The sequence below is a fragment of the Uloborus diversus genome, chromosome 8 (assembly GCF_026930045.1).
Source record: "Uloborus diversus isolate 005 chromosome 8, Udiv.v.3.1, whole genome shotgun sequence".
Taxonomy (NCBI): Eukaryota; Metazoa; Arthropoda; class Arachnida; order Araneae; family Uloboridae; genus Uloborus; species Uloborus diversus.
This window is the reverse complement of record NC_072738.1, coordinates 12,722,311-12,735,984: the sequence shown is the minus strand read 5'-3', so window position 1 is coordinate 12,735,984 and position 13,674 is coordinate 12,722,311. Positions and strand designations below refer to the sequence as shown.

At 32.3% G+C, this 13,674-nt stretch overlaps 1 protein-coding gene across 1 annotated transcript in view; it reads left to right on the top strand.

Moving 5' to 3' along the window:
* The window catches only part of LOC129227931 (titin homolog), a 111,028-nt gene that overhangs the window by 70,698 nt on the left and 26,656 nt on the right, over positions 1–13,674 (top strand). The gene's annotated exons all lie outside the window — the stretch shown is intronic.

Here is a 13,674-nt window from a genome sequence, read left to right as displayed (position 1 = left end):
AATGTGAGTTTAAGAAAAAAAAATAGCAGCAAATTTTATTTTAGAATGTCTTTTTCTTTCCTTTTGCTGTTTTAGAAGATATTCTTTGCTATGAACATTTGCATGAACTTTTTAACCCATTAATGCCCGAATTTCATCAATTCATGTATAAAAAATAAATGTATACTCTTTTTTTAAGATCTGAGAGTAACAAATTTTAATTAACCTTACAATCAAGTGTTTTTTCGTTAAGGTCATTAATTATGTATAACACATTGTTTGCAGATTAAAAATACTCCTAACAGGTACAATTTCAAAAAATTCCTCACCTCTTCCTATAACGATATTTACTGTTATTATTTTGATGTTTTGAATTTACTTGAAGTAATATTTTTTAACTTGGGGTGGTTTAATAAAATTGTTTAATTCATTTCAGCTCGGATAGTAATAGAAGAAAGAAAAACTCCTGTCCGTGTGTTTGGCAGACACGAAGTTAAAACTGTTCCAGGTCAGTATGGGATGATTTTGTTTATCCTTCTCTAATCCATATTGAAGATACGAAACTAGCAATTTCGAACAGAAAATTGTCGTGGAAGTTTTTTTCCTTCAAAATACTAAGTGATTTATTTACTCGCCGCCGTACCTACCTTGGTGGGCATTTCGTGGACTGTGGTAATTGTGAGCCTCCTCCCTCCTCTAATCACCACATAAACGATCAGGAGGAGGGGGAAGGGATCGCACAGACGATCTAATGCCCACTGGGAAACGTGAAATACTAGTAGCAGGGTGTAGATAAAAATAAATAATCTGAGAACTGTTTGATTTACTCAATACTACAAATTTTATAGACATCAATTGTGTAATACAAGAAGAAGAACACATGGAACAAGTGTACCAGAATAAACTTCAACATAATATTATTCATTAAATTATGGGTGTTTATAAAGTCTAACCATTGCTGCTTGAACGAGTTCGTTATTGCTATGTAAAATTACTTCAAAACAGTGCAATTTAATATTGCCACTCTGAATGTCTAGGTACTATTGCCTCCGTTTCCCTTCAGTCTGAAACACCTTCTGTAAGGTTGGTAGTATAGTTTTAGCAACTGAAGTCATAGTTCGTAGATTTTACGGCTCAATTTTGCCAATCTTTACTTGATTTTATACAACACCGAAAAAATGTCTGGTGGAATGAGGTTTGGTGATTGTTGATACTATTGAAGAGCCCTGACCACTTCAAATCCTATGGTGGTGTCGAAGATGTTCCAGAATTTGTTCATCTTTAATATTACCAGTTCGCTTGAGTTTGTTTTCCAAACTTTTTATAGCAGTCCTGGTGGAGTATTGTTTTTTTAATTTTGTTTTTAATTTAAAAGATTAACAAAAAAAAAAAAGAACTCCTCATGCTCCAAATAGTATGTCACGAGGCTTTCAGATGTAAATTATAAACAGCGACTGCAACATTGTAGAAACATAAGTTAAATAGATGACTGAAATAGAAATAAACAGTTTTTTACGACTTTAAGTACTAACAAACCAGCAAAAATAATGGTGTTACGGCTTTTAAATATCTCCCAACAATGAAAAACTAGGAGGTTCCGGCACACATAAATGAAAGCAACATAAAGAAAACACAGCTTACAAATTTTAATGAAAAAATAGTTAAGGTCTTGAAAGCTCTCTACTAATAAAGTTTTAAATCTGTCTTTAAAATTTTCATTGGAACTGAACAAATAATACAAAATGATAAAATATGCTCAACAGTTTCAGCATCCTGTCCACAAGAACACAAAACATTGCTTATCAAATTAAACTAAAACAAATGACTTTTAAAATTTCCATAACTTAGAATCAATTTCTTTTGATTATATTTATTTGCTAACCCACGCATACGAGAATAAGCAAGGGTCTTCTCTCTGTTGATAGCACTCTTTGTTCAATTTTGCAATAGTTTAGATTATGTGTTTCGAAAATGTTCACTGAAAAAAAATCGGAAACGTCACTGATTACTTCCCAGCAGCGTTTCAGGATTTCGAGGGTTAACACGCATTTCCTGTTAAAAAGGGTTTTTTTTTTTTCGCGAAAATGTTTCCTGAATCGCAACAAGTCCTATAAATGCCAATTTTAACAGCGTAAAAAATATATTAGGCTTCTTTATTTGGTGTTTCTCTTTCAGAGCCATCAAGAGCGAAATGCAGTCTTTGGATATTGTAATTTTGAAGGAATTGCTTGCAGTTCCGTCTTTAGCTTTGGTCATATTTGCTTTAGGAGCTTTCTTGGTAAATCAGGAAGGGGCCATGCTATTGTATACACATATAAGTATTTACTGAAGGCTCCTGAGTTAGTCTAAAAACATCACTGATTTTGATTGGGAAGATATCTTCATTTTTCAAAAAGATTCAAAATTAATTTCAAGAAGGTTTCTAACTTTTGGCAGGAAACTTTCTTGGTTTTTGCCAGATATATTATTGGCAGAAATTAGGCATATTGGCTACCAATTATTTTCCAGAAGCGTTTTGGATTTTTTTTTTGTAGTGTATACAGACTTTTTAAATACTCCATCTTAAACCGCGTACCAGAGAGCAATTTTGTAATATCGTTGGGTTGTATAACAAACATTCAGTTATAACTAACTTAAATGTTGAAAATAAAAGGAAGGGGGCGGGGAACGCCCAATTTCGGCCAGGTCTGTACATGTTATCGTCAAACTTATCTAGTTAAACTCTAGACGAAAAGGGAATCTGTAATTCAGAGAAATTCAATGCTTATCTTTATCTTTACTAATAATAAAGCTGAAAGTCTCTGTCCGGAGGATGTCTGTAGGATGTCTGTGACGCGCATAGCGCCTAAACCGTTCGGCCGATTTTCATGAAATTTGGCGCAAAGTTAGTATGTAGCATGGGGGTGTGCACCTCGAATCGATTTTTCGAAAATTCGATGTGGTTCTTTTTCTATTCCAATTTTAAGAAAAAAAAAATCATAAGATGGACGAGTAAATTACGAAATTATCATAACGTGGAACCGTAACATGGGCACAAGCCAATTGGCGAGATACGAAATTATCATAACGTGGAGCCGTAAGATGGGTACAAGTCAACTGGCGAGAAAATTCACCACACATTATTTGTAAATATACAGGCGAACCAAAAGACCTTTTGATTTTTCTATTACGGGCAAAGCCGTGCGTGTATCACTAGTTTTTCATAAAAAGGTTGTTCCTCGTAAATTTTTTCTCTCTGACTGTTCCTCAAACTGAGTGTCCCTTAACCAGAGATATATACATGGAGGTCTCTATTTTAAGAGACTGGGACCAGAAGAGATTTCCCTTAACTTGAAGGTGTCACTTAAAAGAGGTTTAATAAAAGTAGTGCACATTTGAACCAGGACCATAAATATCTACATTTTCGTTTCATATTATAATAATTGTATCATTCGTTCTATTGCTTAGAATGTAGAACGATATTTTAAAAACTTCAAATCAACATCCAAGAGTGGCTTCCAAACTGAAACCAGAATGATTGGGTTTAGCAATAACCTATTCTGTTGACAACTTACTCTGCATTATTAAAAGTAAAAACTGGTGTTCCAGCAAAGTGTAGCGTTAGGCCTTCTACAATTTTATTTGATGTCAAGTTCAGAAAAAATATGAAGTGATGCAATGCTAACTTACATGCAAAGTTACCTTTACTGACCAAACTGTTGAACAATCTTGAGGTTTAGTTTTTAACAGCTGATGAAGAAAACAAACATCAAGACATTTATGAAAATGGATCAGGGTAATTCTATGAAAACGACAACTTTTTGAAAATATTTTTACAAGTAGCTTTTTTGGAGTGAATTTATAAATTATTTCACTCATATAACGTTATTCAGTTACTTTACATTCAGTAACTTTATTTGAACCAAGTTTAATATATATATTGATATTTCATTTAAAAACTGCTTTTTTTTTTGCGAAAAATTGGCCTGAATCTTTATTGTTCCGTCACAACATAGCTTGAAATATTTTAATCCAGAGCCTGAAAAACTATTAAAATTAACAGTTTTTTTATTGTTACTTTTGTTATATATCTTAAAAGTACTTATCAGTTAAAGAATGGAATTTATCCATGATACCCATAAATTCATTTTCCCTAAGAAGCTCAAAAGCTTGATTGACAAAATTTTATTCAATCAGTAGGCAAAAGAATGACATAAAAATTGAAAAATGCATTGAACAATGCAAAACTGAACAATAAAAATCATTTTTTTCATGTTTCGGTTTTCATATTTTAGTTATTAACGACGAATTTAGTTTTTGTGCTAAGAAAAAAATATCAGTTTTAATAAAAAATAATTCAATGTAATCAGTTTTGTTTTTCATCGTGAATGTCATTCCGTCTGACATGGAATTGTCCGTCATTTATTTATTCATATTGATTTTCAAATCTATTTACTGTTGCAAATCTCCGGTGTTTAGCAGCGCTAAACCAGGTCTATGAAATTCGTCACTCTCAAAAAATCCAACACCAACATTGGATCCGCCAAAAGATCCAACCTTGAAAGTCCCAGACAATTCAGTATATGTTCGGGGGTGGCCTGATGATCGGCACACTTCACACAGGTTGGAAAAGTCTTTTTTCCATTGCAATAAGTCAATGATTTTAGATGTCCACTAATGAGCCTAGTGATGGTCGTCTGATCTCGCCTACCACACTTGAGAGATAATGCACCTCCCGGGCACTTCGCCTGGTACCAATTATGGGTAGGAGGGACAGTCCAGGAGCACTTTGCATCTCTTTTAGCCTTAGAAAATAGCTCCAAGTAAGTCAAAGAATCAGGTGTATATAATGGCTCACCAGTCCCTTTTTTAGCCAAGATATCGGCCATCTCGTTACCGTGAACATCAACGTGAGATGGAATCCACTGAAAATGCACCTCTCGAAAAGAAGAAATATGCTCCAGTTTGTTAATAATAGAAACTCTATTTAGTAACATATTAATATGATCAATATTCTCATGATGGATTATTTTATCAATGACTTTAGGTGAACGTTACAGAATAACGCGACCTCCTGCCCCAGTGCGTCTTGTGACTAGATTGCCAGAAAGTAAGTGAAAATGCCACAAAATTGTTATCTTTTCATAAAGTATTGTTATACATTTTTTGTAGCGTAACTTTTTTTTTTGCCTGTCAGCTCCGTCGATTTTTTTCTTTCACTACTTTTATAATTTCATTTGTAACAACTTCTCTTTCTTACTATTTCTCAAGAGAGACTAAATTTTTTGTTTCAATCTTTTAGAAATTTGTTCAATCACATTATAATGGACTGATGTATTATAAGAGAAGACGTATGATTACATTGTACTTTTACAGATTTTTCAGCAAATATTATCAGGTAATTAGTCTAAAAAAAACCCCAAAAACATAACTTCAATGAAGAAACTGGTAAATTATGATCTGGGTTCTGATTGATTGTAGTTCAGTGCTCTTATTTTAACAATATTTTTTCAATTACAATATCAAAGTTTTACATATTTTATCATTTTTCTCCTCTAAAATATTATAAAATATAAATATCTATCGCACCTCCGTAAAAAAAGTGACATAACTCAAAATTTGGGAAAAACGTAATAGTTGTTGATTTAAAATCTAAATTTAATGCTTTTTCTTGCCACTAAAGTCGCAGAAAGTTAGCTTACATAGCTGGTACGGAGTGGTAAAAACACAATATAATCAATGGTGACACATCATTAAAATTTTATAATTTAGAGGAATTTTTTTTTAAACTTTAAGTATGCATTGTTAGTTTAAACAAGAACTAACTATATCAAACATTATAATATAATTTTTTGACGTATTGTATTATTTGAGACTAAATCGCTTAAAACTACTGTTGCGTAAAACCGTGATTTTCTCCAATGCTGTTTTTCATTGAGTGCTTTTCCTTGCCGGGTTGCGATATGAGGTGCAACTAATAAATACTTATTTATAGGTATGTATGTCTGAGAAATGGAAAAATAAGTACGTGCATAAGTCATTCATCAATGTCATCACGTATATTTCAGTTACATTGTAGGAAATAGTGTACTTAGTATGTTTATCCATTTGTAAACAATTTCTTTTTAATTTTTCAGAATATACTTATGTGCAGAGATTCACCCCTTCAACAGTTCGACCATTTGTGTATACCGTCCCAAGTATGATATTTTATGATATTTTTTTTGTTTCACTTCATAATATTTTTTTCCCTACTTTATACGAACTAATACTGATTTCTTTGCAGAAAAATACTTGACAGAAATTATACGACCAACCAAAAAGCACAAGCATGTCGTTAGGCCCAAACGTATGTTATATCCTTTTCTTTGTTATTACAACTGAACCTCGATTATTCGAACTTGTTTTAACCGAAATCTCGTTTAACTACTTTCGATTTCGTCAAGTCTTATTTTTTTTTTGAAAATAACACTAATAATTCACGACGATTATGGACAGTGATTTCTATGGTGTCTTTCGGCTTCGATTAATTCGTACATTTTTATTGCTTTTTTTTTCTTTTAAACTGTTGTGAACATTATTAATTTAAATTTTCAAAATGCCATTCAATTCTGAAGCACTCTAACCGAAAAATAAAATATATTTTAATTTTCTCACTACTTATTTCTATTGCAAATTAAAAGACAAAGAATAAGGTTTATTGCATCTAATGATCCAATAAAGATTAAGTTTAATATATTATGCTCACGGTCCGACAAAATCCAGAATTCCGGGCTCCATGTTGTCCGGACGACTAGAAAAGTCCCTGAACGATTGCTTTTTCACCGTCAGCAGCTATGTTTTCTGAATTTTAGTATAATCTTTAAAATATAATTTTTGTTGGTTCTTAAATTTAACTTTTGTCGGTGTCCGGTTATTCCCTTTTAAATTGTCATTTCATTTTTTGACATAGAATTTATTGAATTAAAACAATAATAACATAGTTAAAAACATCACGCTGTAGAGTTCATTGTTAGGTATTCTGAATGTCATCCTTGAATTGTAATCTTTTATACGTAATTTTCTGTTCATCGAAAAATGTCAGGTCCCAGTGACTGATTTATTGAGATTCTATTCTATCTATTTCTTACGCTTTCCTTTTTCGGTGATTACAGTCTAAATATATATAAAAACTTTAGTTTGAATGGCGGAGGGGTAGTTTAAGCGCTTCTAGACGGCGTGACTTATTAGCTTTCTTTTACTCGTGTGTAAACTCTTTTACTTAAAGGTAATTTTGTTTAATTAAAATTCAGATTTTAGATGCTCAAGTGAACATTTATATGCAGTAAATTTTTTTTAATAAAACTTTTGATGAAGAATGCGTTGCAGCAAAAAATTAAACATAAAAGCTTTTTATAAACATCTGTCAGCCAGTTGGGGATAAATGGAAGAAACATTTACAATGTTTTAAGTTGAGAGATAACATTTTGTACATTGCATCTAAGACCTTACCCTCTGAGAGTAACTATGCGCTAAAAACTAGAGTATATATGTCTGCTTGTTAGTGAATAAAATCGTGTTAACATTAATTTTATTGTGTTTTCATGTACACACTAAAATAAATGAGCCCAAAGGGTAGTTGGAAAGAGGTTTACTACTGCATGAGGTAGAGATCTCAGATACACATCCTCATCTTAACAGTTTAAGAACTTCTGGAGCAACGATACTCAACTAGCAACCATGGGCTGTATGAGGTGTCTAAGTGCAACGTAAAATCTTTTTATAACAAAAATGTTTACAAAAAATAAATTATATGCTTAATTCTTAAATGCATCGAGTAACCATAGAAAAACATACTCAATTTGGTCATCTAAAATACTATCAGAATTAATCAAAACCCTGCAATTGCCTATAACCACGAAAATACTCTCAGAAGATGCTATTAAATCAGTTTCTAACTTGTAAATGAGCCAATCTGATGGGAAAAAATGGGCATTCTCAAATAAAGTTTTTTTTTTTTTTTAGTTGACCGCACTTTAAAATGTTTACTTCTTTAAATTCTGTGACTGAAGTCTTCAGACTGACTTCTGTCTATAATAAAGTTTTTCTTCTATTTAAATACTAAGGACTTTTTACAATTTTTATCAGTATATTGTGACATTTTTGTAAATTGTTTGTTGTTTTTTCGGTTAAAGTCGGCTGTTGCCAAATGGTTGTTTAACCCAAAACCATCCCTAAATTAGTATTATCGTGATTTGAACAGAATTTTAATGCCAAGAAACATGTTTTAAAATGTTTTTTTTTTAAATTTTAAATCATGCATTTAAAGGATTATTCATGTATAAACACATACACACACAAAAGTATAGTTTGCACCGACATTGAATGTTCAGGGTGCGGCAGGGAAACTTGCTGATTTAAAAAGTCAATAAAGGAAAAAGTACTTCATATATCAATTTATTTCTTTTTATAAAATATTGTATACATTCTGAATTTTTATTTTAACTAGATTTAACAATTACATCTGGAAAATAGCGGCCCCCATTAATGACGCACTGATTTACCCGAGATTTGAAATTCTGGGCGATCATTCCAAGCTCGTCAGCTTGCGAGATCGAGATTTTCGCTCACGTGATCGGTTTTGACGTAGAAATGTTGCAAAGTAGTATTCTAATCTACTCGAACTTAGCTTGCGGCTAGGTTCGAATAGATTAGAATACTACTTTGCTACATTTCTACGTCATAACCGATCACGTGAGTGAAAATCTCGATCTCGCAAGCTGACGAGCTTGGAATGACCACCCTGTTCTACTCTTTCGAGCATATCGACAGTAATGTTGGCGATGGCTAGCCAGATGTTGTCCTTCAGGTGTTGCAGAGTCCAGGGATTGTTGTAAACGATCGATTTGAGATACCTCTATAAAAAAAAGTCGCAGAGCCTCTCTTTAAAATGACTCTTCCCACTCCTTTCTGACCACGCCTCGCTAATTAGCATCCAATTCAGATCAGCAAGTTTCCCTGCCGCACCTTGTATATTATCTTCGTGAAATGTAGAGACAATCTCCGTCGTTTCCAGTTGCACCTCAGTGCAATGTGCAATGCATGGAATCACTGGAAAAAGCCAACTTGTACAGAAAACATAGATAAGAAGTTAACTATACAATCAAATGTTTTCAGGTGCATTTAAGTAATTGAAGTCACTTACTTCGACTAGATTCGACTAGACTTTTGAGTTCTGCTTAGAGAGGAAAATGTAAGGCATGCGTGATTGTGCAATTTGTGTCCATTGACCGCATATTTTTGTTCTCTCAACTCATTTAAATCTTTTCAGACTTTAGATTAAACATTTTTAATAGGATTAACTATATCTTAGAAATAAAATGCTTTGAAATTGAAATTTGTTTATTTTTTTTCAGCCAGAACCACAGAAGCAGAGTTTGAAGTGACGACAAGGACAATGAGGATGACACCCAGTAAGATTTTGTTTTGCAGTTTGCTCTTTTATTTCAATAGTGTTTCTAAATGTAAAATTACAAAAATTATAAATCCTTAACAGTCCTTTAATCCAAATTTAACTCTTTTTAGAAAACTCACGGGACTTTTCGTAAATTAACGTCTGTTGTGTAAGTTAAGAAATTTCGTTCTTCGTTTTTAGTCATTGGTGCCTTTTTGACGAAACTTAACTACGTGTTTTGCGTAAGGTTTATCCCTATTTTCGCCACTTGGAAACGATTCTTCACTAGAAGAGAAATGCTGTTTCTAATTTTTGAGCTTGAAAATGTGTTTCTGCACCTTGATTGGTGATTGGTAGCTTATTGGTTTAACTTTGAAACGATTTTAGGAACAACAACGAAGTGTTATTTTGAATTTTCCCTTGTAATCTTGGTACAAATCAGTAAGGCTTGGCGTGGAAGGGATATGGTGTTTCATACTTGTGTCGTTGGCACCGGTAAATCAACGTTATTCTAGAGTTGGCAACGTTATTCTACGACTAAAGAAGCATTATTTCTTATTTTCTGGCCCTTTGCAGAAAACGTGATTTCCAAGTTAGCGTCAAGAGGGAAATATTACTCTATATTTTTAGCCTTCGGCGCGATATTTAAAACAGTTGGAAAATGTCAAGCCACGTTTTGACATTAACTTATTGTCTCCACTTAACAACGGTTTTGGCACAGCAGAAAAAGCGTCGCTCCCTACTTTTATTGCTTGACAACACGCCCGTTCTTAACATAGAAGCGTCACAGAAATGATATTAAACAAAGCTGTAAAGGAGTTAAGTTAAAATCAGTTGTGTTCTGTAGCATGCCAAAGGCATCAACAATTTACTGTTCTTCATGGTGCTGAAGGAATACCTTATGCAGCGTCTTTCCAATCGCTGTTTGATTAACAATTTTGTACCCGTAAATTTCACAATGGGCCGACATTCATTGCAATTCTACTTTTTTACATATCTCGTTAGGTTTTTATAATTTTTTCAACAGCCGTCAACTCTATTTGAATCAGGAGAAATAAATGCAATTACCTTGAACTACACACAAGTGTTTTTGTGCCGGGGCATTTCGAACCGATTCCAGATATAATTTGTGCCCTGAATTCAAATACGAATACAATATCTTAATCTAGCACTGCAAATATTAGGTATAATAATCCAACTCGTCACATATAGCGCGGGACAAACATGTGCAAGGCAAGAATTCACAAATCGCCCTTAACTCATTTAAGCGTTGTTACTAAAACTGCCACATGTTTACTCAATCTATTTCTTGTTATACCTAGGTTGCAAACTGTTACTATAGCAAATATGGCAGAAGCAATCCTTATTTTAAAAGTATCTATTTGCTTTAGAATTACACAAAAAGGAGCCAAAATTGAACATTTCGGCACAACAGTAATAGTGATTTTAAAAAAGCATGACGGATAAAGAAAAACTAAATTTCGTGTTTCGATTCAGCGCTCCAAATAAAGCTAAAATCAGATCCAAAACTCTAGGCACAAAAAAAAAAAAAAAATGTACTGCCTTGTGTTATAAATCTAATAACAGAGCAGAAATCTTGTAAAATAATAGCTTTTTTGAAATGTTTTATCATTAGTTGTATTGCAATACTGATAACCTACTTCCCCATTGAAAGATATCAATTTTAATCAACAGAGGGTTTTAATGACTTTAATTTATTTTTTGAGAAAACGCCATGCAGAAAACTACTAGTAAATCTGAAGATGGAGAGAGGATCAGTTTATCCTCTCCCTTTATGGGTTTATCCTCTCTCTCTCTTTTTGTATTAGCCAAATGACAATCAGCTCTTGCTTTTTTAGTTAAACTCTTTCTCAAATATTTGCTAATTTTTGATGCACATTTAGGTATAATATTCTCCTTCGTAAAATGGAAAATAAAGTTTTTGAACAGTAAAGATTACTTATTGATTTCACTTTTTTAAAAACCCAGATTGCTCATTATTGATAATTTTGCCGTGGCACACTATTTGCTTTGCGATGTACAGAAGTATTTCGAACTAATTAAGATATTTCCACTGCTTGAAAAAATATTTTCAGATAGAAAGTCTCTACTAATATATATCATCATCTGCTGTTTTCACGTGTGAAAAGTGTGTTTGGATTGGATGTATCGTTTCTTTTCCATTTGAAACTCTTTTCACTTGACGGTTTAGTTCTGCATATTTGTGAACCACCATTTAACTTTCAACGCTTAGATAGTCATTTTGAATGATTATTCTTTAAAAATTTCTTATACTAAAGATATCTAACTGAATTCATTTAGAACATGATTTTAATTTTCCTTCTGTCGGTTTTAAAATCAGTTCGTTTTTTTATGCAGCATCTTTCATTTTAAAAATGTTTTTGAATTTTACAGACTATTTTTATAATCTAAAAATCTCTCTATGTAATACCGTCCTAAAAAGTATGAAATGAAATAAATAACCCATTAATTTCTTGATTACGACTCTTAAAAATGAATGTTAAACTTAATATCTTTTTTTTTTTTTTTTTGAGTAAATTCTAAAGTAGCCAATACATTTTGAATTAAAAATGTGAGGGCGGAACTAAAATAAGTGTAGAACCGAAATCTGATTTTTTGCGATCTTTCTTCTTTTGTGCGATTTAGCAGTAAGTTTTGCTGCAAAAACTATTTTTACATCTACTTGTAAAGTTTTGTACGATTCTTTAATGCGATTTTTTTCTATGCAGTCAATATTCACCGTACAAAAACAGGTTTGAAAGTAAGGTAAAAGCTATACGCGCAAAGTGGTATGTACCGTCAATTTCTTCTCTCAAATTTTTAATTTAAATTTTATTCAGTGTCTTAGAATTAACCTTAATATTAAGATATTAATATTAACTGCAATTTTTGAGCAATGCAATCAAGAAATCAATACTTATTTTGTTTCATACGTTTTAGCACAAACCAAGCTTATAGGAATACCCTTTAGAGTTCAAAAATATTTTTAAATTTTATTATTACTCTTGATGTCCATCTCTTCGTTGATTGTATTGACTTCTTTGAATTTATTTGCTGCAGGGATAATAACTCGCACTGAGAATGTGACTCCAACATCTATCATCACTAGGATTGTAACTATGCCACGTAAGTATTTTTCCATCTCCTTTCCTCAAACTGATGGTTTAGTATCAATATGTAGTAAGTGATTTCATTGTAAAATAATGAAAACAAATAAATATTTTCATCAATAAAACAAAGAAAAATGATGATGACGGATTAAATGTAGGAATTAAACTAAATTTACCGGTTGAAAAAAAGGGGTACTTTTATCGATTTTTTAGGATTAACTGTACGCTGTTCAAGTCTTAAATTCTAACATTTTTACAAAATATTTGTTCTTGAATGTTAAAAGTTTTTTCATCTGATATCTCAACAGCGGTTTTAACGTCTGCTTTAGCTTATTTTATACCTGAATGACCATGCTAATATTAAGCTGAAAAAATGAAAAATTCCCGCCCCTTATTGCCGACCTCATATTTAGATAAACTTAGATAAACTTTGAAGATCAGAACGCCGTTAGAACTTTAAAACTATTTTTTTTCTATCTGGCATGGAAAACACGAAAAAAGAAAGTCACAAAAAAAAAATGCTAATCGCGGAAATAGAATCAAGATGGAAAATTGACAGTTCTTTTAAAAGCGTTTCTAATATACTAAAAAGAATTGCAAAAATATTTTATTTAACAAATACATTGCTCAAAAAATCAGGGCAGCACATGGTTTTAACAAAATTGAAAAAAAAAAAAAAAAAAAAAAAAAACGCTATTCCGGAAACTAATTTCCAATAACGCCTCCATGTTTTCAGGAAACATGAGAATAAAACGTAAACTTCGGAAGCAAATCAACGTTTCTGTCGTCGAGGAGTGGAAATAGATACAAGTACAGAAATCGTGATTTTACAGAAGCTCAGTTTTTCACTGTCTGAGCGGTAAAATTCAACTGATCATTGTTTTTTTTTTTTTTTTGATTGAAAAATGCCACGACACCATAATTTACCGGATTTCATGGCTTGACGTTTAATCGGTCCATTGGAATCCGGGCAAACACAAAGAACTGTAGCAGACGATGTTGCAGAGGCATAATTTCATGTTCATTTCACTGTTCTAGAGGAGTAAAATTCCCAGTCAAATTTTTTCTGCTTCTTTTTTGCTGTATTGCATCTTAATACTGTGTATACTCCATTTTATGCCCTTGCAAAGCTACCCCACAATATTTTCTCCA